Source organism: Prionailurus bengalensis, chromosome D1 (assembly GCF_016509475.1).
Source record: "Prionailurus bengalensis isolate Pbe53 chromosome D1, Fcat_Pben_1.1_paternal_pri, whole genome shotgun sequence".
NCBI classification, from domain to species: domain Eukaryota; kingdom Metazoa; phylum Chordata; class Mammalia; order Carnivora; family Felidae; genus Prionailurus; species Prionailurus bengalensis.
In genome coordinates this window covers 49,755,206-49,778,649 of record NC_057346.1, presented here as the reverse complement: position 1 = coordinate 49,778,649, position 23,444 = coordinate 49,755,206, and the positions used below count along the sequence as shown (strand labels likewise).

At 42.8% G+C, this 23,444-nt stretch overlaps 1 pseudogene; it reads right to left on the bottom strand.

Moving 5' to 3' along the window:
- Positions 1 to 15,280, bottom strand: part of LOC122484229 — an 83,119-nt pseudogene extending 67,839 nt beyond the window's left edge.
- Positions 15,281 to 23,444: the final 8,164 nt, after the last annotated feature.

The window sequence follows — 23,444 nt, the reverse complement described above, 5'->3', positions numbered from 1 at the left end:
GCACTTAGGGAAACTGAGGCATAGGGAGCATATGTAACTGCAGTTAAGCCCATGAAGCTAACAGGGACTGAGAGTTATCATTGTAACCAGGCAGGCTGGGTCCAGAGTCCAGCATCTCAGCACCACACCCCGTTTTTCTCTGTAGGTAGGTCTGCCCGCATTTGTTTGGAAAGAAACCCAAGAAAACTCTTCTTTTTTTTTTTAATATATGTATTTATTTTTGAGAGATAGAGCAGGTGCGGGGGAGGGGGGGAGGATGGTGGGTGGACAGAAGATCCGAAGTTGGCTCTGCGCTGACAGCAGCAAGCCCATGCAGGCTCGAACTTATGAACCACAAGATCATGACCTGAGCCAAAGTTGGACGCTCAACTGACTGAGCCACCCAGGCTCCCAGAGAACTTTCAACACTAGTTACCTTCAAGAGTCAGGATTAGGAAACTGAAGGAATAGAAGGAAAAGTTTTATCTTTTAACTTATGGCTTTCTGTACAACTTGACTATTTTTATAATAAGCATGCATTGCCTTTACAATATAGACACATATACATGTGCATGTATATATACATACATAAACATATACATATATTTGTTATTTACAATTGAGTCTCTAGACTTGGACTGATGCCGTCATCCACCTTAGTCCTAATCCCACTGATACTCCCTACACTGATTTGCGAAAACCTTACTCAGCCTTTATTCATTCAGCCATTAACACTGAATCTGCTCTGAGTGCCTGATCACCGTCTCGCTTGAAACCTGCAATGACTTTCACCAGTCATGACAAAGTCTGTGATGCACTTCATACTAAAACTTTGGCACTTAAACCCTTGGCCCTTCATACTCAAACTTCATACTTGGGCAACAGTAAACTATTAGTTGTTCCCTGCTCACAAATTTCTGTCACTAGTTTCCTGGATTGCTCTTATCCAGCCATCCATTTCTACCCTCACTTGAACTCTTACTCATCTTTTAATGACAGTTCAAGAAGTACCTCAGCATAGAAGCTTTCCCCAAGCTCCTCACTGATGTCCTTCCCCATCAAGAATGAGTTTGGGGCCTCTCCTCCTGCTCCCATAAACCCTGTATGTGTCTCAATCCTAGGACTTCACACCTCATTTTAATTGCCTGATAGGGACACCTGTCTCCTGTGAGCTCCATGAGGGTTCTGTGTTCATCCTTGCTTCCTAGGCAACTAGCATAGAACCTGGAAAAGTATAAATCCTCGAGAACATCTGGGAACTAATAGAAAATATTGAAAATAATAGTTCGTCCAGTCATATGCCAGGCATTTAACCCTTTACATGGATTAGCTGTCAGTTAATTCTCACAGAAGCCCTATGATGGAGAAACTGTGATTAGAGTTCTAGCCAAGAGGCCTTTTAAAAGCACAAAGTGATTATGTTATTTGCCTAAATTTGCACAGCTGGAATGTAGTAGTGGTCAGATATAGATCCAGACGTGTGACCTCAGAACCATGGGCTGAACCCCTGTGCTACCAGCTGCCTCTTGATGGAGAGCTAAGTACTCTAATTCCATGCTTTTAACTCCTCTCCAGGTCCCCCATCACTGCCTAAGCTCTGACTTGGGAATGTAACACCCATGAATCCCATGCTTTGTGGAATACATACAGATGTCATTTCCTTGTTCCATCAAAGCTCCCAAAAGAGAAGCCAAATATTGACATTTGTGTTACCTCAGTGATAAGCCAGAGCCTGGAGCCCAGGAGCTGGCACTAAGGTGAGTATCTTCAGAAGGAAGGAAGGGAAGGAGGGAGGGAGAAAGGAAGGTATCTCACCTCTTCTGAGTCAGTTGTCAGTGTAAAAAGCAACTTCAAAACAGCATCTCAGCCTCTTTCCTATGTTTACTCCCTCTCTCGCTCTCTCTCCTTCGCTTGCTCTCTCTCTCTCTCTCTCTCTCTCGCTCTCTCTCGCTCTCTCACTCTCTCTCTCTCTCAAGAGAATAGGATGGTCCTTTCTCTCTTCCAGAATTCCTAGCTTCATCTAAGTGCCTCAGAACTGGCACTGCAGCGCCACCTTGTGTTCAAAGGCCATTATGTCACCCCAGTTGAAGCATGTAAATAAGGTAGAAGTCACTTTTTATCCAGGTTGATGAACGTTAATGGTCACACACACAGTCATATATACCCCACCCTTTGATAAAATACCGTTGTATGGTGGACACAGTGTGCTCTGCTTACATTCCCTGTCAGTAAAGGAGTGCACCACTATTGACAGCATTTTGGTGTCAGCCCTAAGAATTGCCTCAGCTGCAGAGAGCTGCCTTGCCCAAGGTCACATCCTTCCTAGGGAGACTTATATACAATGTCTGATTGACACAGTGATGTAAAGGCTGGTGATCCTGGCCCAACAAAGATACCCCTGAAGAGCCATTCTCTCTCCAGAGCTCCCCCATGGGTTGGTTGGGGTTGTCACCAGACCTGCATTCAAAGAGCTTCCCCCTCTGCCCAGTCCTGCTTCCTGTCCCTCTTTTCCATAGGTGTCTATCTGAAGGGCACATGTTAATAACCATCCTACACACTAAACTGCATCACAGAATCTACACCCACAACACTGTGTCTCTGAAATGTGGAAGTATCTCTGTTTATTCCTCTATTCAAGAAGCATTTTCTAAGCCTGCATGTACTAAGGAATGAATTAGACAGAAGATCGAATTCTCTATTTCTATAATCTAGAGCTTAAACTCATCTAAATGCAGCTCCTAATTCTGTCAGCTGGTTTATAGGCAGGCAAGAGTACAAATAAAGCAGGTGAACCAATTAATAGTAGCAAAACCCTCTTTGAGGTGCTGCAGTAACTAAAATAAATAGAACATCAGGGCCACATTGATGTTTTATCAATGTCATATGACCTGCCAATCATGGGGAAAGGGACAAATATTTCCCACATGGATACAAAGGGTACATTTTGAAATTGTTTTTTAAGTTAGAAGTGAGGAGGGGGGTAGAAAAAGGACCTTTCCTGTGGCAGCATTTTGTTACCCCTCTTCGCTTTAGCCCCTATCCTTAACTGAAGCAATTAAGGGCATTCTTGGGGAGATGTCAGATGCTCCCAATACTCTGACCCCTAATTCAGAGATGCAGGTCCTGGGAATTCCCCACCTATTTTCTAAATGTGAGCTCCTCGAATCTTCCATCATGAATTTCAACATTAGGGAAGCTAAAGCACCTTCACTCAATGCCAGCCTCACAAAAAAACCATATCACATAAACTACGTATCACCTAGCAGGAGGAGAAAGCCAGGAATTCTAAGGACATGCATGTGTTGTCTCTAGTAGCTCTGAATAGTTAACAAAATGCAGAACTATAAGACCTATAATACCACTGAGTGGACACCCAATATTCTGTCTATCCAGCACCTGCACACCTTCCCCATCTGGGGTACAACAGTTTCTTCTGGGAAATACTCTCTTCTTGCTCTAACAGGGGATGTTATGTCTGTATGTGGTTCTATCACCTCTGTCAACACCAACGTGGGGGACAGACCCCACCCAACAAAAGAAGTATGGATTTGCAAACCCCTGGAGGGAAACCATAGCAGAGTAAGAAATAAACATACCAAGTACTAAAAGCTGGTTTGTTACACTCTAAATAAGTCACACACCTCTCTAGGTCTTCTTCGTCTACAACAAAAGAAAAAACAGTACCCATTTTATGGCCTACTATGTCACGTGCCATGTTTGGGCTTTACTTACACTGCTGCCCTCACTTTTCTCAACTACTCAGGGAAGCCATTTTACAGATGAGAAAGTGCTGGCTCAGAGAGGTTAAGCAACTTGCCCAGTGTCACGGAGCTGGGAACTGGCAGAGCTCATGTTTGAACCTAGGTTTGTTTAACAGCAAAGCCCAGCTTGTTTACCTCACATACTGCTGTCTCTTAATAGCGTCTCACACGTTCTTAAAAGAGTGTATGTGAAAGTTCTTCCTAGCATAGCACCTGTATCTCATAGGCACTCAATAAATGCTGGAAGAGAATGGCAGCTGTTCAGTGGAAACTTGCACAATGGATTGCGCACCCCAGCCCACTGCCATCACATACCTGAACCTGTCAGTAAAGATGGTTAAATTACAACGAATATGGAAGAGGCAGTGCATGCTCCCTTACCCAGACCACCTCTCACCAAAACAGCGTCCAGGGGGCAGTTTCAGGTGCTACCAAGACCTGAGTGTGCCTGAGGATTTCTCCCCTGTCACTCCAGCTCTTCAATTCAATGAACACCCTTTCTTCCTCTGTCTCAGGCGAGCAGTTTAAAGACGTTCATGTATTTTGATCACATCCCTCTGTTCCTGTGATTGATGCTTTTAGAATAAATGATCTACCCCTCAGTCACTAATTGCCTGAGTTTCAGGAATTTCTTCTGTGGTCACAGGAAAGTCAATGAGTCATTACTCACCCCCCTCAATCTCCTTCCAAGGCAAAACTGAAGCAGCGAAGCTGAAGCAATAGTATTTTATCGGCAGGTTTATGCAGAGACAACGAAGCATCTAACGGATCTAACGAATAAAAATAGTGAGGAGAATAGCATTCATGGCCCATACCCAACATATCTGACATCTAGTGGGGGTTATTTTTTAACATCTCCTTCCTCCATAAAATAAATTTGATTTCGGTATTAATCATGAACTAAAACAAATAATCAGGATGATAAAACAAGGAATGCAGGTGATAAAATCGTTCCCTTTGTTTGCACTATGTATATATATATTCACGCCAATAAAAATTAAAACTAAAATAATTATGGGCGCCTGGGTGGCTCGGTCAAGCATCCAACTCTTGATTTCAGCTCAGGTCATGATCTCACAGTTTGAAGTTCAAGCCCTGATTCGGGCTCTGCACTGACAGTGCGGAGCCTGCTTGGGATTCTCTCTTTCTCCTTCTTTCTCTGTCCCTCCCCTGCTCACACTCTGTCTCTCTCAAAATAAATAAATAAACCTAAAAGAACTGAAATAATTAAAGTAGAAAACGAAGGAACTGTGGATTAAGACTTCATATTTATATTAACTTACTTTTTCTTTAAAAGAGAGGGCAGTACGTGGGGCTGAGCTGAGCCTGCTCCGGATTTTGTGTCTCCCTCTCTTGCTCTGCCCCCTGCCCCGCTCATGCGCATGCGTGCGCGTGCGCTTTCTCTCTCTCTCTCTCTCTCTCTCTCTCTCTCTCATAAATAAAACAGGGGTGCCTGGGTGGCTCAGTCGGTTAAGCGTCTGACTTGGCTCAGGTCATGATCTCACTGTTCGTAAGTTCGAGCCCTATATTGTGCTCTGTGCTGACCTCTCAGAGCCTGGATGGAGCCTGCTTTGGATTCTGTGTCTCCCTCTCTCTCTGCTTCTCCCTCACATTCTGTCTCTCAAAAATAAATAAACATTTAAAAAATCTTTTAAGAAAAGAATAAATAAAACATTATTTTTTTTTAAAAATTTAAAAATAAAAGAGAGGGCAGTAAAGACATAAAGAAATGCTTCCAAGAGACCGAACTGCATGATGTTCCAAGAATGATCAGCACAGAGAAGGATGGAACTGAAGTAACTCCAGTTTCTTCGTCTCCCAATCACTGTGCTATCCATTTTTATTTTGAATCTACTGCTTAAATGCAGACATATATAGATCCATAGGAAACCATGCCCCAAATGGGCTAAAACAATTCCACATCATTTTGAATTTACTTTCCACACCCACACATGTAGCTGAGTCCACGTGTGTTGAGGGCTCATGGAAGAACTGTAAGTTCTCCAAATTAATTTCCATGTAAATTCCAATCTTTGATAAAAGATCAGTAAAAAAACATACTGGATGAAGCGTATATATGTGTACATGTCATAATTAATTCAAACTCCACAGTGCTCACAGTGGTTTGTTTTTCTTCTCTTTCAGGGACAAGTATTTTGTAGCTGACATTGTTTAGAATTCCTAGTTTATGGTGATAATAAAAAGCAAACCAATTTCCAGACAGCTTTATTACTGTTTATAAATTCTCCACAGACAGTGCACCCCTTTACTGCTTATGCAGGGGGCAGACACTTCCACCTGCCTGTTACACCACTGTTACTGGCTACTGTTTCTGGATTCCTGCTTTGTCCACAAACTGTGCCACATACTTTAAATACACTACTTAAGCCTCACAACAATCTTGATAAATGAATTCATGTACACGGGACGTTGCCGAGCACACGGTGAGGCTTCATCATCATCATCATTAACCCCACTTAATTAACACCTACACTGGGTAAGTGTGACCCAACTGGTAAAAAGCAGAACCAAAATGTGAAGTCCAATCTACCTGACTTCAAAAGTGAGTCCCATCCACAACATCATCTGATGAAACATTTGCAGGCTAGGTATAGTGTAGTAGAATGAGTAGCTGCCTGCCAGAGAGGGATTCAATACGTTCCAAACACACCTGTGTCTGCAGTTAATTCCCTCTCATACTAGACTTTCTTTTTGTTTCTTTGTTTCTTTCTTTCTTTCTTTTTTAAGAGAGAGAGAGAGAGCATGAGCAAGCGAGAGGGCAGAGGGAGAGAGAGAATCTTAAGCAGGCTCCATGCTCAGTGCAGAGCCAACTCAGGGCTCAATCCCACCACCCTGGGATCATGACCTGAAACAAAATGAAGAGTCTCATTCAACCGACTGAGCCACCCAGGGGACCCCACACTAGCCTTCCATAATACCTGACATTTAGCCACTCATCTTTCTCTTCAGTTTTTTTTTTTGTTTTGTTTTTAAATTTTTTTAAGTTTTACTTTAATTCCAATTAGTTAACATATCGTGTTATATTAGTTTCAAGTATATGGTATAGTAATTCAACACTTCTATACATCACTCTGTGCTCATCACAAGTGAACTCCTTAATCCCCATCACGTATTTCACCCATCCCCCAACCCCTCCACTCTGGTAACCATCAATTTGTTCTCTGTAGTTAAGAGTCTGTTTCTTGCTTTGTCTCTCTCTTACTTTTTTCCCTTTTGCTTGTTTGCTCCATCTTTTCAGCGTTAAGTAACATGCAGAGCATTTATTAGAGTTTAAATATTTCTGTGACTGTTGGATAAATGGTGGGTCCCTCATGGGCTGACAGCCACAAGGGGGCGGAGTGGGACCACATCTGCTTTGTTCCCAGTGTGTTCCCAGCACCTAGCATAGTCCTAGAATACTATAGGCATCAAAAGTGCATAAGTTGCATGAGTAACGAATGAATGACTAGAAGAGTTTTTTAAAGTATATTTTCAGATTAAATGGGGTCCTCACAACAGGACAGGGAGGCAGACACTATTGAAACTAAATGAACACACTATTTTCACTAAATGAAAAATGTGAAGATTGAAAAAATGAAAACTTCCATCCCAAGGTTCTTCACTTGACTTACTTTCTTGTCATTTCCCTCAATTTCAGTTCCCTTTAGCCTTCTTTCAAACCTGCCTGGAAACCTGCAGTAAGCCAGCACCTGCCTCCTTGGTTTCTATATGTTTAACTCCCATTTCCCTCATCTGTGTTCCCTGCTATACTGTGAGCTCTGTAAGGTCAGGGACAGCGTCTTCCTGTCATAACTGCGGCACCTAGAACAAGGTTTTACTAAAAATACACATATAATATGAACAAGTATATGCATAATAAATAATAAAATAGTCTGAATTTGAGTCTCAAGTCTGTCTTCTAGCAGCCATGTGTTTTTGGACAAGTCACTTAAACTCTTTGAGCCCAGTTTACTCATAGATAAAATGGGGATAATAATATCTCCTGGTAAAGCTTCTGTAAGGATTATCAATGCTGGGATGCCTAGAAGTGATCCTGACACCTAATTAGAACCCAACAAATGACGAATGCTTATTTCCCCTGCCCTGTTCAGCTGTAGGCACAGAGGACCTTCTGACCTATGTCTAGTCGCAGTGAAAGGAGACCTTAGCACTCACAGGTAGTTTGGCCCAACTAGGGAAGGATCTGCAGAGACATTTAGGGACCACATTTAGTAGTAACTAAAACTGTCCTTTTGCCTTCTAGGACACGGAAGGAATAAGTACTGTCACCATGAGGACTTGCTCAGAGATTCCAATTTTGAACCCCTGCTCTTCAGAGGAAAAGATGCCAGCTGGAGCCACCAGCTTTTGGAGATCAAGGTGCAATGGGCTCAATGCCAAGTACTGTGGATGCACGAAGCCCTCGAGCACTGGAGAGAGAAGCGGGCTTTTATCTCCTAGCTTCCACTGCTTTACCTTCTAGGCGCCTGTTTTTCCACATTTCTTTCTGGTTTATACCACTTTTCCCAGAATGGAAACTTTCCTCTTCTTTCAGTTCACAAGGAGGCCTCCCCTCACCTGTGCCTATGTAGGCTGCTTGCCTTGGCTGGAGATTTGGGGAGGAAGGAGGGCTACACAGCACAGCACAGAAGCGGCTTCCAGTGGAAGGGTTGTACTCTCTCACCACTCACTCCCTTGAGGCCCTGCACCAGGGAGACTCAAAGACCCTTCAGGCCACCTGCTTCCAGCCTCTCTTGTCTCAACTTCTCCTTCCTCCTCTCTTTGCCCCTAACCTTACCCTGACAGTTGTCCTCACCTCATCCCCTATGCCAGAAACTCCTTATTTTTCTCCCTTTCTATCCAAAACTATAGAACCAAAGTTATCAAGTCACTGAAAGGAACAAAGAAGCTGCCATTTAATATTACCAGCTCTCTTTAAAGGTATATGGGAATCTATAAGTAGCAAAGTATTTTCTGTGGGCACATTTAATAAACATCGTATCCTCCTTAGTTGCAGCAGCTCTGGGATTCTACCTTGACCCATTTCTTATCATTAGCATCAAGGCCATTATAGCCACCACCCCCCACCCCCCCACCCCCGCCCCGGGCAGTGTCCAAACGCTGGCATTTAAGTCTCCAATACTAATGTAGCTCTCACTCAAAGGATACAAGAGCTACAATTCAATTTAGCATTTATAAATTGCCAGGTACTGTAAAAGCAGATTCAGAGTATTAAGCAAAATCGCTGCTCTTAAAGGAACTGCATTCTAGACAGAGACAGGTGTATACCCCTCTGGACTGGATATAATTTGCTTTCAGTTTTATGTGCCAATTACCACAACCTAATTTCTTTCCTAGACACAGCTCTGAGGTCTGTTTTATTTCTTTTCTAGCTTGTTCCCATGTTTCTCTTTCTTTTTCAACATGAGGCTAGCTACCTTCAGACTAACTAAAAGAAAGGCTTGAATGGGAAAATAACACCCTTAATCTTGTATTTGCTTAATGTCCTATATTTAATAAAGAAATATTTATGTGCCTAGTAATCCAACTTTTCCCAGCCTTATCTTCTTCTATTACATAGAACAGATCCCCTTCTGTGGACCTCTGGAGTATTGCAAGAGAAAGAAATAAACTTCTACTATGTTGAACCATTACGCGTGTGGGTCACACATGGCCATTACAGGCCATTACATGCCTGGACTGCACATACTAATTTTAAAACTGTTTGTCATACAAGGTAGAATGAAGTAAATGCTGGGTAGAGATATAAGTCATGTGCTTTGAAGGGCACAGATGAAGAAATGATATTTTCTGCTTGGTATTTATTGTTTAGCTTGTCAGATTTTATCCTCACAATAACAGTGCTCAGTATATTTTCTGTCCTTTGTATAGCTCAGGAGACTGAGATCAGAAAAATTAAGGAAGTTGCACATCACTAAGCTAATTTTAAATAGAAATAAGATACAAATTGAAGTGTTGCTTCAAAACCTATGTCCTTCCATGACACCATGTTACCCATTGTAGTGGAGGTCAAAGGTGACTTAACATGGATCTGGTATATGAACTGGGCCTGAGACAATACATAGTGGATAAACCCAAGTATCAGAGGCCATCTAAGATATTCCACTGATATCACATTCTTATGCAAATGAGCTTTGCATATGTGACCCAGAGTCATATCATGGTGGCTACAAAATTTGAAGCAAAACTTGTTTAACTCACAAAGCCACTTTCTGGAGAGATAATTAGTATTCTTGAGTGGGGCATGCATTTATCCTCTTCTACTGGGTACACAAGTCATTGGGATGATGAGCCCATCCACCATCTGTCTGGGTAAGTGATAACTGCCAAATACCAGGGGCTGAAGCTCTTAGCAAAGTGAGGACACTAGCAGCAGCAGTTGGCTTGAGCCTCCTCATATAGGAGAACTAATTAAGAGAAATAATTAGGCTTCTGCTAGATCCCAGTGGGATTCATTAAAGGAAAATCTTGTAAAATATTTTATCCCAGAATGTGTTTTTGGATCATCCAGAAGAGTGATTTAATTAGAGGATTAAAAACTCATTGAAGTAGATTCCAGAATGGAACTGTTTCTGTCAAAACAACATGGATATCACTATCCCAGGGCAAAAAAGAAAAGAGAAAAAAAAAAAAGACATGCCAGACATCCTTTGCCTTTCTTTTTAATGGGCAGATGGCTGCAGTTATTCATTTCTTTTTTTTTTATTTCTTTTTTATTTTTTAATATTTACATCCAAATTAGTTAGCATATAGTGTGACAATGATTTCAGGAGTAGATTCCTTAGTGCCTCTTCCCCATTTAGCCCATCCCCCCTCCCACAACCCCTCCTGTAGCCTTCAGTTTGTTCTCCATATTTATGAGTCTCTTCTCTTTTGTCCCCCTCCCTGTTTTTGTATGATTTTATTTCCCTTCCCTTATGTTCATCTGTTTTGTCTCTTAAAGTCTTCATATGAGTGAAGTCATATGATTTTTGTCTTTCTCTCACTAATTTCACTTAGCATAATACCCTCCAGTTCCATTCGCGTAGTTGCAAATGGCAAGATTTCATTCTTTTTGATTGCCGAGTAATACTCCATTGTGTGTGTGTGTGTGTGTGTGTGTTTTGTGTGTGTGTGTATATACACATATATATACATACCATATATATATATTCCATACCATATATACATATACGTAATACTCCAGTGTGTGTGTGTGTGTGTGTGTGTATATATATATACACACACATGCCATATATATATATATATATATACCACATCTTCTTTATCCATTCATCCATCGAGGGACATTTGGGCTCTTCCCATACTTTGGCTATTATTGATAGTGCTGCTATAAACATGGGGGTGCATGTGTCCTTTCAAAACAGCACACCTGTATCCCGTGGATAAATGCCTAGTAGTGCAATTGCTGGTTCATAGGGTAGGTCTATTTTTAGTTTTTTGAGGAACCTCCATATTGTTTTCCAGAGTGGCCGCACCAGCTTGCATTCCCACCAACAATGCAAAAGAGATCCTCTTTCTCCACATCCTCACCAACATCGGTTGTTGCCTGAGTTGTTAATATTAGCCATTCAAACAGGTGTGAGGTAGTATCTCATTGTGGTTTTGATTTGTATTTCCCTGATGATGAGTGATGTTGAGCATTTTTCATGTGTTAGTTGGCCATCTGGATATCTTCTTTGGAGAAGTGTCTATTCATGTCTTGTGCCCATTTCTTCACTGGATTATTTTGCAGTTATTCATTTCTTAAGGGTCAAGCATATAAGAATAATTTTCATTGAGTCTTTCCTGCCATGATTAAACCACATCATTATTACAGATCTCAATACTTCCTCCCAGTGTTGCCAAACTGTGACATCATTGGGGACTTTAACCTCCAACAAAATTCAGGTGTAAGATCAGCCTTGAACTGGAGTTCTGTGTATCCCCTTCCAAATTATGAGCCACACAAAAGCTGTGTCACATAATGTTAATGCCAACTCAGTGCCTGGTACATTGTGGTGTAACCCAGAGTCTAAACTGCTTCATGCAACAGAAGAATATACTTGAAATTTTCACGGATCCCATATTGCCCCAAACTTTCAAATGCTACCTGTGAGTGAGGTTGGGGTCACAGTAATGGTCAAAATCCAAATTCCATTCTTTCTTGCCTCTGCTTGTATATGTAGAACCCCAACTTCTGCAAAAATAGTTTCAGAATATTTTTAAGAACGCCTGAGATATGTCTAACCCATGCTCTGGAGCAAAGCCAGGCCACTACCAAATGAGTGACATAATCTGTCTCCTCTTCCCACCCCTCTTCTTCACTTTTCAAAAACTTAGACCCAGAACCAATAGGGACTGAATGAGGAAACAAACTGAAATAGCAGACACCACACTATACTCAAACTTGCCCTTCCCAGTTTGCCACCAAGGCCTCCTGGTTGGGTCTAGTTTAGCCAGACCTTTCCCCTCTTAGGGCAAGGTCTTTTTTAGAGGCTCCTCAGACCCTCAGGCAAACAGGCTTCTGATGAACCAGTCCCCTCCTAGGCAGCAAAAAACTTTCTCAGACTAGCCCAGGCTTGCGTTCCTTTCAAACACTTACACGTGTACCCTACCTTCATATCACTTATCAGAGTTCATGCCACTTATTTATTGTGTATTTAACTGATTAAAATATGTGTCCCAGCATACCTGGCTGGCTCAGTTGGTAGAACGTGTGACTCTTGATCTTGGGGCTCTACGTTTGAGCCCCACATTGGTATAGAGATTACTTAGAAATAAAAATCTTTAAAAAAATATGTGTGTCCCAACTAGACTATAATCTCCAGGAAGTGACCGCGCACATTTTGCTCCCCACTGCATCCCCACTGCTTAGCACAGAGCCTGTCAAATACAGAAGTCATTCAGTAAACAGTTATTGAGTGAAAGGCTCAAGCTTGTAATGCTTCCTTGTTCCTCTCCCCTTCCCTGGTTTGTAACTGCTTATGCTGTAGAAGACTAGCTGGTCAGGCCAGGAATTACTGTAATGCAGAAACGATTCCCCGTCTGCTAGAAAATTAAGCTTCTGCTTAAATTAGGCTTTATCACCTCCTATGTGCCATGCACCTTCTAATCATAGTCTCTCATTCAATCCTCACAATAACACATAATAACACTATGAGGTAGATCTTGGTATTATCTATATTTTACAGAGGAGAGGACCCAAGCAGAGAAGTTAAGTAGATTGTTCAAATGCTAAGAACTAGCAAATGATAGAGCAGGCAGTCCAGCTACAACATCTGCACATGCTTTGATATGAAAAGTCTGCTACAGAATGGCCTCCCTAAATCTACTTGGCCACACTTGAATTGGCCCTGCTGGACAAGCCTATGCAGAATAAGAATTGAGGTCAGTTTGTTGGGAATTTTGTTTTGTTTTGTTTGGGGGGTGGGTGGAGTTTTGTGGCTGGGAGGGGTTGAGGGCAGAGGTTGGTGCCAAAACCCAGGACCTCATGAATTTTAAAAGGTTATGGTGCAAAGATCTTTGGTTTTCTTAGACCCAAGACTAGGAGAAATGGTCATGGTAGTGACTATAACACAAAACCCCAGCATGGCACAACCCCAGCATTGACAGTGGAGGAGCTCAGTGACAGTGGACAGTCTCCCATACCACCTGTCAGTAGAACCCACAGTGATGGCCCAGTGGCACATGGGCAGAGGTGAAGCCAGTCCAGCAACTGGCTAAGCAATGCCACGGAGTTAGTCATGAATTCAAAGACAGTCTTGCCCGTCTCCATCAAACTACAAAAGGACAAAAAGCATAGAGGGTCACATGTGGGAAGTTTTATGAGCCCAACCTACAAGTGAATCATATTGTTTCCACTCACATTCCACCGCCTAAAACTCAGTCACATGGGCACATCTAACTGCAAGCCAGAACCTAAGAATAGAAATTGTAACTTTGTAGCAGTTCAAGCCTGCAGAAGCTCCCAGTTTTCATCCAGCACCACTCTGCAGTCTACAAGAAGAGAGGGTGGAGAATTACATCAATTTCCATTTGGTGGTTGCCAGGGTTGACAAATTTAAGAGGGGAAGAAAACAAATCTGTTCCTCTTACGTCCATGCCAGTGGAGCTACCAACCAAAGATGGAGTCGTTCACATGTGTTACCACTAGATGGCTCTTTAGGCTCTTAGATTCCCCAAGTTTTGATCTGAGATGCTTTTCAGTGAAGCAGGACAAAAGGATTTTCCAGTCATCTGAACAGAGATATAAATGGCCTTATTCTTCGTGGCCTCCCGCAAAGAATGGGTCTGGGCCTGCCTTCACTTTGGGAAGTTTGGCAACCGAGAGTAAAGAGAAGTCAGTGCTGTTGAGCAGAGCACGGAGGATGTCCACAGGAGGCAGAGACACGGAGCCCACAAGGCTTGGCCAGATCCCCAGCTCTGCCCTGAATGCTCAGGTGGGATGTCACCTCACACTAACTCCGTTTCATCATCTGTGAAATAAAGACTATTATACTACTGTAATTTAATGCAAGCTTTCGACTTTTTCAAATGCTTTCACAAACACCCTCTACTTGGTCCCCATGACATCGGTCCCCCACCGAGGCCAGCATTAGGCATTACTGGTCCCATTTTGCAGTTGCAGAAACTAAGGGACTAAAAGGGAAATTAATTTGCCCAAGATCACAAGGCAACTGAGGGCAGACGCAGAACTTGTGACTTTTTCCACTGTTGTGTTCTTTGCCTTCTACATATTATTGCCAATGCTTTGCCTCCAAACAAGAAGAAGAAATGATATCAAGCCCATCTAAAACTCGGATACAAGTATGAGGAATAGAGTGGGACACCACTAAATAGCCAACAGGACTTTGGTCTTCCTCAGACTCCAGAGGAAATGGAAAAAAGTTCACAGCTAAAGAAAGGATTGTGTTGTCTGACCATGTGAGTTTCAGTTTCCACTAATATTTACTGATGCCTCGCACATGGCATAAACTATGCTGGCGACTGTTTATATTTTAGTTCATCTCACAGCCACCAGCAGAGACACCAGAGCCTTCATTTGAGAAAACACATTCAAAAATGGTCAGTGACTGACTCACTCAGCGCTTGTAAGTAGCAGGATTGGTTACATCCAAGGGTTAGAAATAACAATACCTACCCTTGCCTGGGAGTCAGCTCTGTGCCTGGCCCTTTGCCAGTAGCTATATATAGGATTTCTAATCATCAACCAACCCTAAAAAACAGGGAGTATTTGTATTCTCACTCTCCAGATGAGAAAGCCAACACTTAGAAAAGTTCAGTAGTTCTACCAGTGGCAGGCATCCCTGGGAAAAGACAGAAGCGGAATTCAGCACAGGTCAGCCTGGGTCTGTGTCTAGTGCAGCGTCGGATCTCCAGGCCCAGCGTCGCTCTTGTTGCACTTGTAATTGTTCCCATTTTCCACTATTTTCCAACTTGCTCTCAGCAGCTGCTGTGTGGTAACATACGGGAGCAAAGGTAAGGCCCTCGCACTGAATTGTGGCCCTGCCCATAGAAAAGATAGTAATTAAAGTCATGTTGCCGCACTTCCTGTTTCCTCATGCCATTGTGTGGGCAAGAATGGCTTTTCTTACAATGTTCTGGCAGCAACCAAGACCCAGGCCTGTGCCAAGGTGATTCAGATTCTGTCTGAGTTCTGGGCTACTGTTCAAATGTGTCCCGAGTTTCTCTCAGCCACTTCATCCCCGGCCATGCATTGAAGTCCTGTTGTTACGGACAGAATTGATTAAGAGATCAGGTTCTGAGCAGCATTCTGCACCCAGGACTCGGGTGTCCCCGGAGGCTCCCTGGGAACAGCACTGACCATCCACCTTCAGGCCCTCAGAGGGAGGCCAGCTCCCCGCCAGGAAAAGGACGAGACACAGAAGCCAGGAAGATGCAGACTCCTGGCCAGCCGCTGCTGGGGGTCCTTTGTGGGGGAATTTGTTTTGTCTTCTAGGGTAAAGTCTCGCTCTGCCATTGCTCCTTTATGAGCCAGCTCGTGTGAAGGGACTGGTTAGTCACGGCTTCTGAGTCATTGTGGAGGGATGGGCCTTTCTCAGCACCAGAGCTTCCAGTGACCTTTTAAATCCCGAGATGAAAATCCTGGGGCTTCCAGAGCCCTTCCTCTCTCGATGCAAAGAAGGGAGGGACTGAGAAGTTCAAGCTCTCTGCTGAGGCCTCTCTGAGCAGTAATGGTAACAATAATAGTTACTGTTTACGAGTGGTCTTTATACAATACTGGGGTCTCTATAGATGTCATCTAGTGCAGCCACAATCCTATGTGATATCGTCATTGCCATTTGATGGAATTAAAAACCGAGGTTCTGGTTTAGTAATCTGCCCAAGGGCACACAGCTACAAGGGAAAGGCAGGAATTAACAGTCAGCTCTGTCTGACTGCAGATCCTCCAAAGATGCCCTTCAACATTCAGACCCCCTGATTAATGTAGCCAGCACCCACCCTCAGTAAGCCCTCCCAGAAGGTGGGAATTGCAAGCTACAATAGGAACTATGACAGACAGGAACAGGAAATAAACCAGAAACATTGAGGGAGCCCCACCTTAAAAGTAAGGAGCCCAGTGGCACTTGGGTAGCTAGCTGAGCATCTGACTTCAGCTCAGGTCATGATCTTGCAGTTCATTCAAGCCCCACATCAAGCTAGCTGCTGTCAGCCTGTCAACGCAGAGCCACTTTGGATCCTCTATCCCCCTCTCTTTGCCCCTCCTCTACTTGTACTCTCCCCAAAATAAATAAATATTAAAAAAAAAAAAAAAAAAAAGGTAAGGAGCCCCAGTCTTAGCTCAGGCTGTTATAACAAAGTACCATAGACTGGGTGGCTAAAACAGACCTTTATTTCTCACAATTCTGGAGGCTCAAAGTCCAAGATCAGGGTGCCAGTGTGCTTGGGTCCTTGGTGAAGGAAGGCCCTTCTCCTGGTTTATGGATAGCTGTCTTCTTTCTGCGTCCTCACAGGATAGAAAGAGAGTGAGCTAGCTCTCTGGCCTCTTCTGATAAGGACACTAATCCTATCCATAAGAGCTCCACCCTCATGACCTCATCACTTCCCAAAGGCCTTTCCATACAAATATCACCACATTGGGGATTAATTTTCCATGTACAGATTTGGGTGGATACAAACATTCAGTCCATAACACCCACAGTTCAGAGAAGGGGGTTAAAAGGAAAAGCTGAGGACCCAAGGAGATTCAAAGAAAGAGAAAGAAAGAAGGAAAGAGAAGAGAGAAAGAAAGAAAGAAAGAAAGAAAGAAAGAAAGAAAGAAAGAAGAAAGAAAGAAAGAAAGAAAGAAAGAGGAGCATGGTGGGGCTGGATCCCTGAGGTGACATATGCCACAGCCAGTCCTGACCCAATGTTCCTGGGCTTTGGTCTTGAGAGAGGAGATTGTCTTCCCACATGAGACCTTCTCAGCAAATGGGACCAAGTCTGTTCTTCTGAGTAGGATCAGTTGTCAGCGGTGACCCCCAGGGCCACAGCTACCTACACAGTACCTTTGTGCAAATCTGAAGAAGGAGAATAAGAAGGAGGAAGAAGAGGAACAAGATGACAGCATCCCCTTCCTTGGGTACATAGCTCAGGGAGAGCAGAGAAAGCAAGGGCTGGGGGTTAGTCAGCATCCATCTCCTTGGCTGTTCAATCTCTGCCATGTGTCTTATCCGTACAATTCCATGATCCTGAGTTGTATGACAGGCAATGATGGCAGCAGATTTATCAGACCCCAGAATTAATACAGTTCATGAATACAGGATATCTTTCCTCTTATTTGCATCCTCTTCAATTTCTTCCATCAAAGTTCTCTAGTTTTCAGTGTACAGATCTTTCTGTCCTTGGTTAATTTTATTTCAAATATTTTCTTCTTTTTGATGTTATTGTACATGGGATTATTTTCTTTATTTCTTTTTCAGATAGCTCACTTAGTGTTTAGAAACACAACTGATTTTCATATGTTGGTTCTGGACCCTGAAATTTTATAAATTTTGTGTATTAGTTCTGTTTTTTTGGTGGAGGCTTTAGAGTTTTCTACATATAAAATTACATCATCTGCAAAGAGAAACAATTTAATTCTTCCTTTCTGATTTGGATGTCTTTTCTTTGTTTTTCTTGCCTAATTGCTTTGGCCAGGACCTCCAATACTATGTTGAATAGGAGTGGTGAGTGGGCATCCTTGTCTTGTTACTGATCTCAAAGGAAAACCTTTGAGCTTTTCACTGTTGAGTATGATGTTAGCTATGGGTTTGTCATATAATACATTTATTACATTCAGGTATATTCCCTCTGTACCTTTGTTGAAACTTTTCATCCTAAGACAATGTTGAATTTTGTCAGATGATTTTCTGCATCTGTTAATATGGTCATATGACTTTATTCTTCATTTTGTTAATGTGGTGTATCACATTTATTGATTTGCATATATTGAACCATCCTTACATCCCTGGAATAAATCCCACTTGATCATAGTATAGGATCCTTTTAGTGTACTGTTGACTTCAGTTTGCTAATATTTTGTTGAGGATTTTTGCATCTATGTTCTTCAGGGATGTTGGCCTATAGTTTTCTTTTTTTTTTTTTTAGTGCTGTTATATGTCTATGGTATCTGGGTAACGCTGGCCTCATAAAATGTGGCTGGCTAGACTGCATGATCAAGTAGTGCCACAGGTTGTGCATGTAGTTAGGTGGGATCACAGGTTGAATTTCATGCAAGGGCTGCTGGGTTTGCTCTCCTGTGGGCTGGGCTTGCTATTCAAGATATTTGATGGGGTGGGGCTGGAGACTATACTTAGCAATCAACCTAGGCTCTGAGACTGGGCAAGGCAGATGCCCAGGCTCCCTAGTTGGGTAAGGCTACAAGCAGTGCTCTGCAGTTAGGCAGGGTTGCTGGCTTAGCCTCCTGCCCGAGCAGGGTGATGAACTGAGCTCTAAGCCTCCCTACGGTCTCTGGCCGGGCTCTCTTATTAAGCAGGGCTGAAAGCTATGCTCAGTAGTTAGGCAGGTCTGCTAGCTTGCCACCCTGTCTGGGCAGGTCCACAGAATGGGATCTACAGCTGGGAACTCAAACTGGGCAGAACTGCCAACCAACCTCCCTGGCCAGACAGAGCTATTGGCTGGGCTCTGCAGATAGGTAAAATCCCTGGCTGGGCTTTCCACTGGGGTGCCACCACCAGCAGGAATGCAATCCGCCAATCTACACACTAGCTGCTCTGAGCCTCTCCCTCTTCTCGGTCTCTAGCTAATCCCTGGAGGTCTAGCCCTGAGGGAATCACTAATTGCCTCAGGGATGAGGTAAGATCAAAGTGGACCTCCTGGGAAGCAACCCAGAATGCTAGAGGAGCTGGATGTCCACCTTGGGCTCTCTTTTCCCTTAGGAAAAACTGTAGGCCCAGGGACACCCTCTAGGTGGGGTGCTGTGCTGGCCTGGGAGAGGGATGATATAGTCAAAGTGAAACAGCAGCTTACTCATGAGGTCTTAAAGACAAGTGTGACTTGGACTTGGATGTGTGTCAGGGGAGGAACAGGATGAGAAGGGCATGTGAGACATTCAGGGTTGTTACTCTATGAATGATGGTCCCATAAGAAACAGTATTCTTATCCCAAGGCATCTTTGAGTCTACTTGAAGAAGTGCTGTAAGTGCTGAGAATTTGGTAGCAAGGAAGGACAATAGCAAGGAGGGCTAGAAATCTGTTCTCGTGATAAATATTTGAGTCCCTGAATGTCAGATGGTCCCAGATGGCATAACAATGAACAGGACACACAGGGCCTGCACACACAAGCCTAAAGTCTAGCAAAGAGGAAGGGTGCCAGCCCCAGCTGGGCATCCTAATAGACCTCCAGACCCAGCTGAGCTTCAGAGGGAGACAGAGCAAAAACCATGTCATACAGATCAAGTACACACCAAGGAGAGTAGACAAAAGGCTGTACCATCTTGAGCATGCTTGCCTGCTTCCCCACCCCCACCACGGGGTATCAAGGTGGCCATTAGACCATCTTTTGTTGAAGAGCAGATTCCCCATGCACAATCAAGATAGATTCTTACTGGTCCAGATGCTGAATATTTGCAGCTGAGTGCAGCTGGATGGGGTGAAGTTCAACAATAGTAGTTGAACTACTGTGGAGTAGTCCAGCAAGTAGTGGACACAACACTTTACCAGACATGCTTCATTCTGACCAAGGCTGAGGCAAGGAAGGGGCTACTGAGAGCCCCTCCCTCAAATTATGGACAGCTTCCAGGGTTTTTGTTACATCTATACAAAGTCCCTTTCCTAGTATTCCCTGCAATAAAATGAAATAAATGTGGTCTGATTATATAGGTCTTGTTTAAGCACAAAAAAACACATTATGGCATAATAAATAGGAGTAATTTTAGTTGCCATAGAGTTCATTATTTTATTAGTTTCCTAGGGCTGGTGTAACAAAGTACCACAAACTGGGTGACTTAAAACAACAGAAATTTATTATCTCACAGTTGTGGAGGTAGAAGTCTGAAATCAAGGTGTCGCTATGGCTACACTGTCTATGAGGATGCTAGAGGCAGATCCTTCCTTGCCTCTTCTAGTTTCTGGTGTTTGGTGGACAATGCTTGGTACTCCTTAGCTTTCACACACATCAATCCAGTCACAAGGCTGTCTTCTCTCTTCATTTGATCACATCGTCATCCTGTAGGTATCTATCTCTGTGTCCAAATTTCTTTTGGAAATTTGGCATCTTTTCATAAAGGTGTCAGTCATATTGGATTAGCTCCCACCCTACTGACCTCATTTTAACTTGATTCCCTCTGTGAAGACCCTATTTCCAAATAAGATCAAATTCTGAGGGTCCAGGAGTTAGCATTTCAACATATCTTATTGAGGGAACACAATTCAATGCAAAACATTTACTATGGGTAGTAAATGGATCTTGAACCACTTGCCAGGAATCTAGCCATATATTGGTTCCCCTCCCCCACTTCCCTCTCTCTATCTCTGTCTCTGTCTCTCTCTCTTTCTCTCGCTCTCTCTCCCTCCCTCCCTCTCTGCCTTTACATTCTATGGGGAAATATATATGATTTTTATCAATTTGAAATATGCTTATAGGAATGTCACATCACCTTTTGAAAGTGAAAAAAATGCCTATACCATTCATTTAGCAAAAAAACTAGTACTTTGTGACATCTTTCAGATGATTTTGTTTCTTCACTTCCTTATGGACACTGAACATTTCATTGTGTCAACTGCTCAACTCAATTTCAGACTCATTAAGAACAAGGTTTCTACTTATTGTTGATCTCACAGAGGAAAATTCTGGTCACACTCTATATATGGGACAAATGATTGAAAGCGTGTCACAATATCCTCAATGTCTGCCACCAAATACACTGCTCCAGGCAAAACAACTCTGCTCTTTGATTTGACAAAATTGCTATTGTGGTTGTTATTCCACATACACAATTCCTGCCACAATTAGGGTTCCTACAGAAAGGGGCTCTCTTTGCACAGTAGATCCTTAACAAATAGTGACATATGATTATTTGGGAAATTGACAAGTTTGGGGTGAAGCTCAAATGTGCAGATGAATGGAAAGCTTCTTTTTCATCTTTAAAGCACCATAAACCTTATCCAGTAATCATTTATAACGTGTTACCATTACCAGATTCCAAAAAGTGAGAAGAATGCAGAAGCAAGTACCTGCCCCCGATAGAGGAAGCAGAGGAATAACAAGTGTTATAACAGTGCAATTGCTACAAGAGAGTAAGCCTGGGGTTTCAGAATATCATAGATGACTCCAGAGTAGAAGTGCTTAATTGATCTAGGGAGGTTAAAAAAGAAGTTGAGACATAAGCTGAGAATAATAAGGTTAGTAGAAATTAGCAAGCAGAGAAAATGAGGCATACACTCTAGGTATAGATAGGGCAGACACAAATTTATGGGGGTGATATGTGTATGGAGTATTCAAGCACCTATCTATAATTAGAATTAAATTCCTGAAACACAGGTACTATAGAGGACTGGTAGGTGAGACTAGGCAGGAGCCACACATTTAAGCTAAGGACTTTGAACTTCACCTTGAAAGTGACAGGAGCCACTGAGAGAGTTTAAGGAAAGGAATGATGGCACTAAAGTTGCTTTCTAAAAATATCATCTCGGTGAGACAGATGGTTAAGATGGATTAAATGATCATGACTTCATAGACAGGAAAGTCATTAGGAGATCATCACACTAGGTTAGGTGAGGGGTGATGAGTGCCCAAACTAGGGAAGTGACATTGGCAAAGGAGTGCCGAGGTGATACACAAGAGTACCTTAGAAGAGCATCTTTCAAACAGCAGGCCCAACTCATTAATGAGTCATAAAAGCCATAAAGTGGATAATAGACAGGTTTTAGTAAATAGAAAAGAAAGTATCAGTGTTTCACATAGCTCCTAAGAAGAATCTTGGCTTTGCAAAAAAAAAAAAAAAAAAAAAAATCGATTGTCTGTTGAATAGACAATAGACATTGAATATTAATATAGATTATAATCTAATAATATTTAAATTATCAAATATGAGTATGTTTATAAGGCTGTGAATTCACATGAATAGGGATATGGGTATATTGAGACATAACATAAAATGAGGTTTTTCTGAAGGTCATGAATAAAAATATTTGAGACATACTGACATAGAAGCTAGTATGGAATAGGCCAAGGTAACTGTTGGGTCAGGATACTACGAGAAAAGTGTGGCCAGGCTGACTGTGGGCTACTCCAGTTGTGTGTGTGTTTGATTTTGGACATAAAGCTTGAAAGCTTATGAGCCCACCCCTCCAAGAGAAGTCTAGGAAATAGGTGGGGAAATGAGTCTAAGATGGAAGAAAGCCGAGCAGGCCTAAATTTGGGGGTCATCAGCACATTAAGCGATGGCTGAAGCCTCGGGAACAGCTACCATCACCAGGAAAGAATGTATAGAGTATGAAGAGCAAAGGACAGAAGTGAGAGGAGCCAGGGTCACACCAGTGTATGGGAGTTCCAGCAAGAAGTAGGCATGGCCAGAAAGTTAGGAGAAAACCAAAAGAAAATGAGATTCCACAAAACCCAAGGAGGAGAGCTTCAGGAAGGTGGAGCCCAGATGTTCAGATGCAGCACAGAAGCCAAAAAAGGTGAAGGCTAAAGACCTCATGGTTGGTGACCACGGTTTCAGTGAGAGCAATTTTGGGGAAACAGTGGGCAGAAGTAGAGTGGTCATCTGTCCCAGTTTGCCCAGGACTGAGGGGCTTCTTGGAACTTTCAGTGCTAAAACTGAGATGCTCTCATGCAAACTGGGTGGTTAAGACCCCAAATAGGCAAGGTTTAAATAGTAGGTGAGGGGCGCCTGGGTGGCTCAGCTGGTTAAGCTACTGACTTTGGCTCAGGTCATGATCTCGCAGTTTGTGAGCTCGAGCCCCGCATCGGGCTCTGTGCTGACAGCTCAGAGCCTGGAGCCTACTTCAGATTCTATGTCTCCCCCTTTCTCTATGCCTCCCCTGCTCACACTCTGTGTCTCTCTGTCTCTCAATAATAAATAAACATTAAAAAAAATAATAATAAGTAAATAAATAGTAGGTGAGGTGGAAGCAAAAAAACGTGGATTCTTTCCTTGAGAGACTCAACTCTAAAGAGAAGATAGATTAATATCTAGAAAAGAGTTTTGCACTTCTTTATTCTCCTTATTTCTTGTTTTTAATCCATACTAAAAG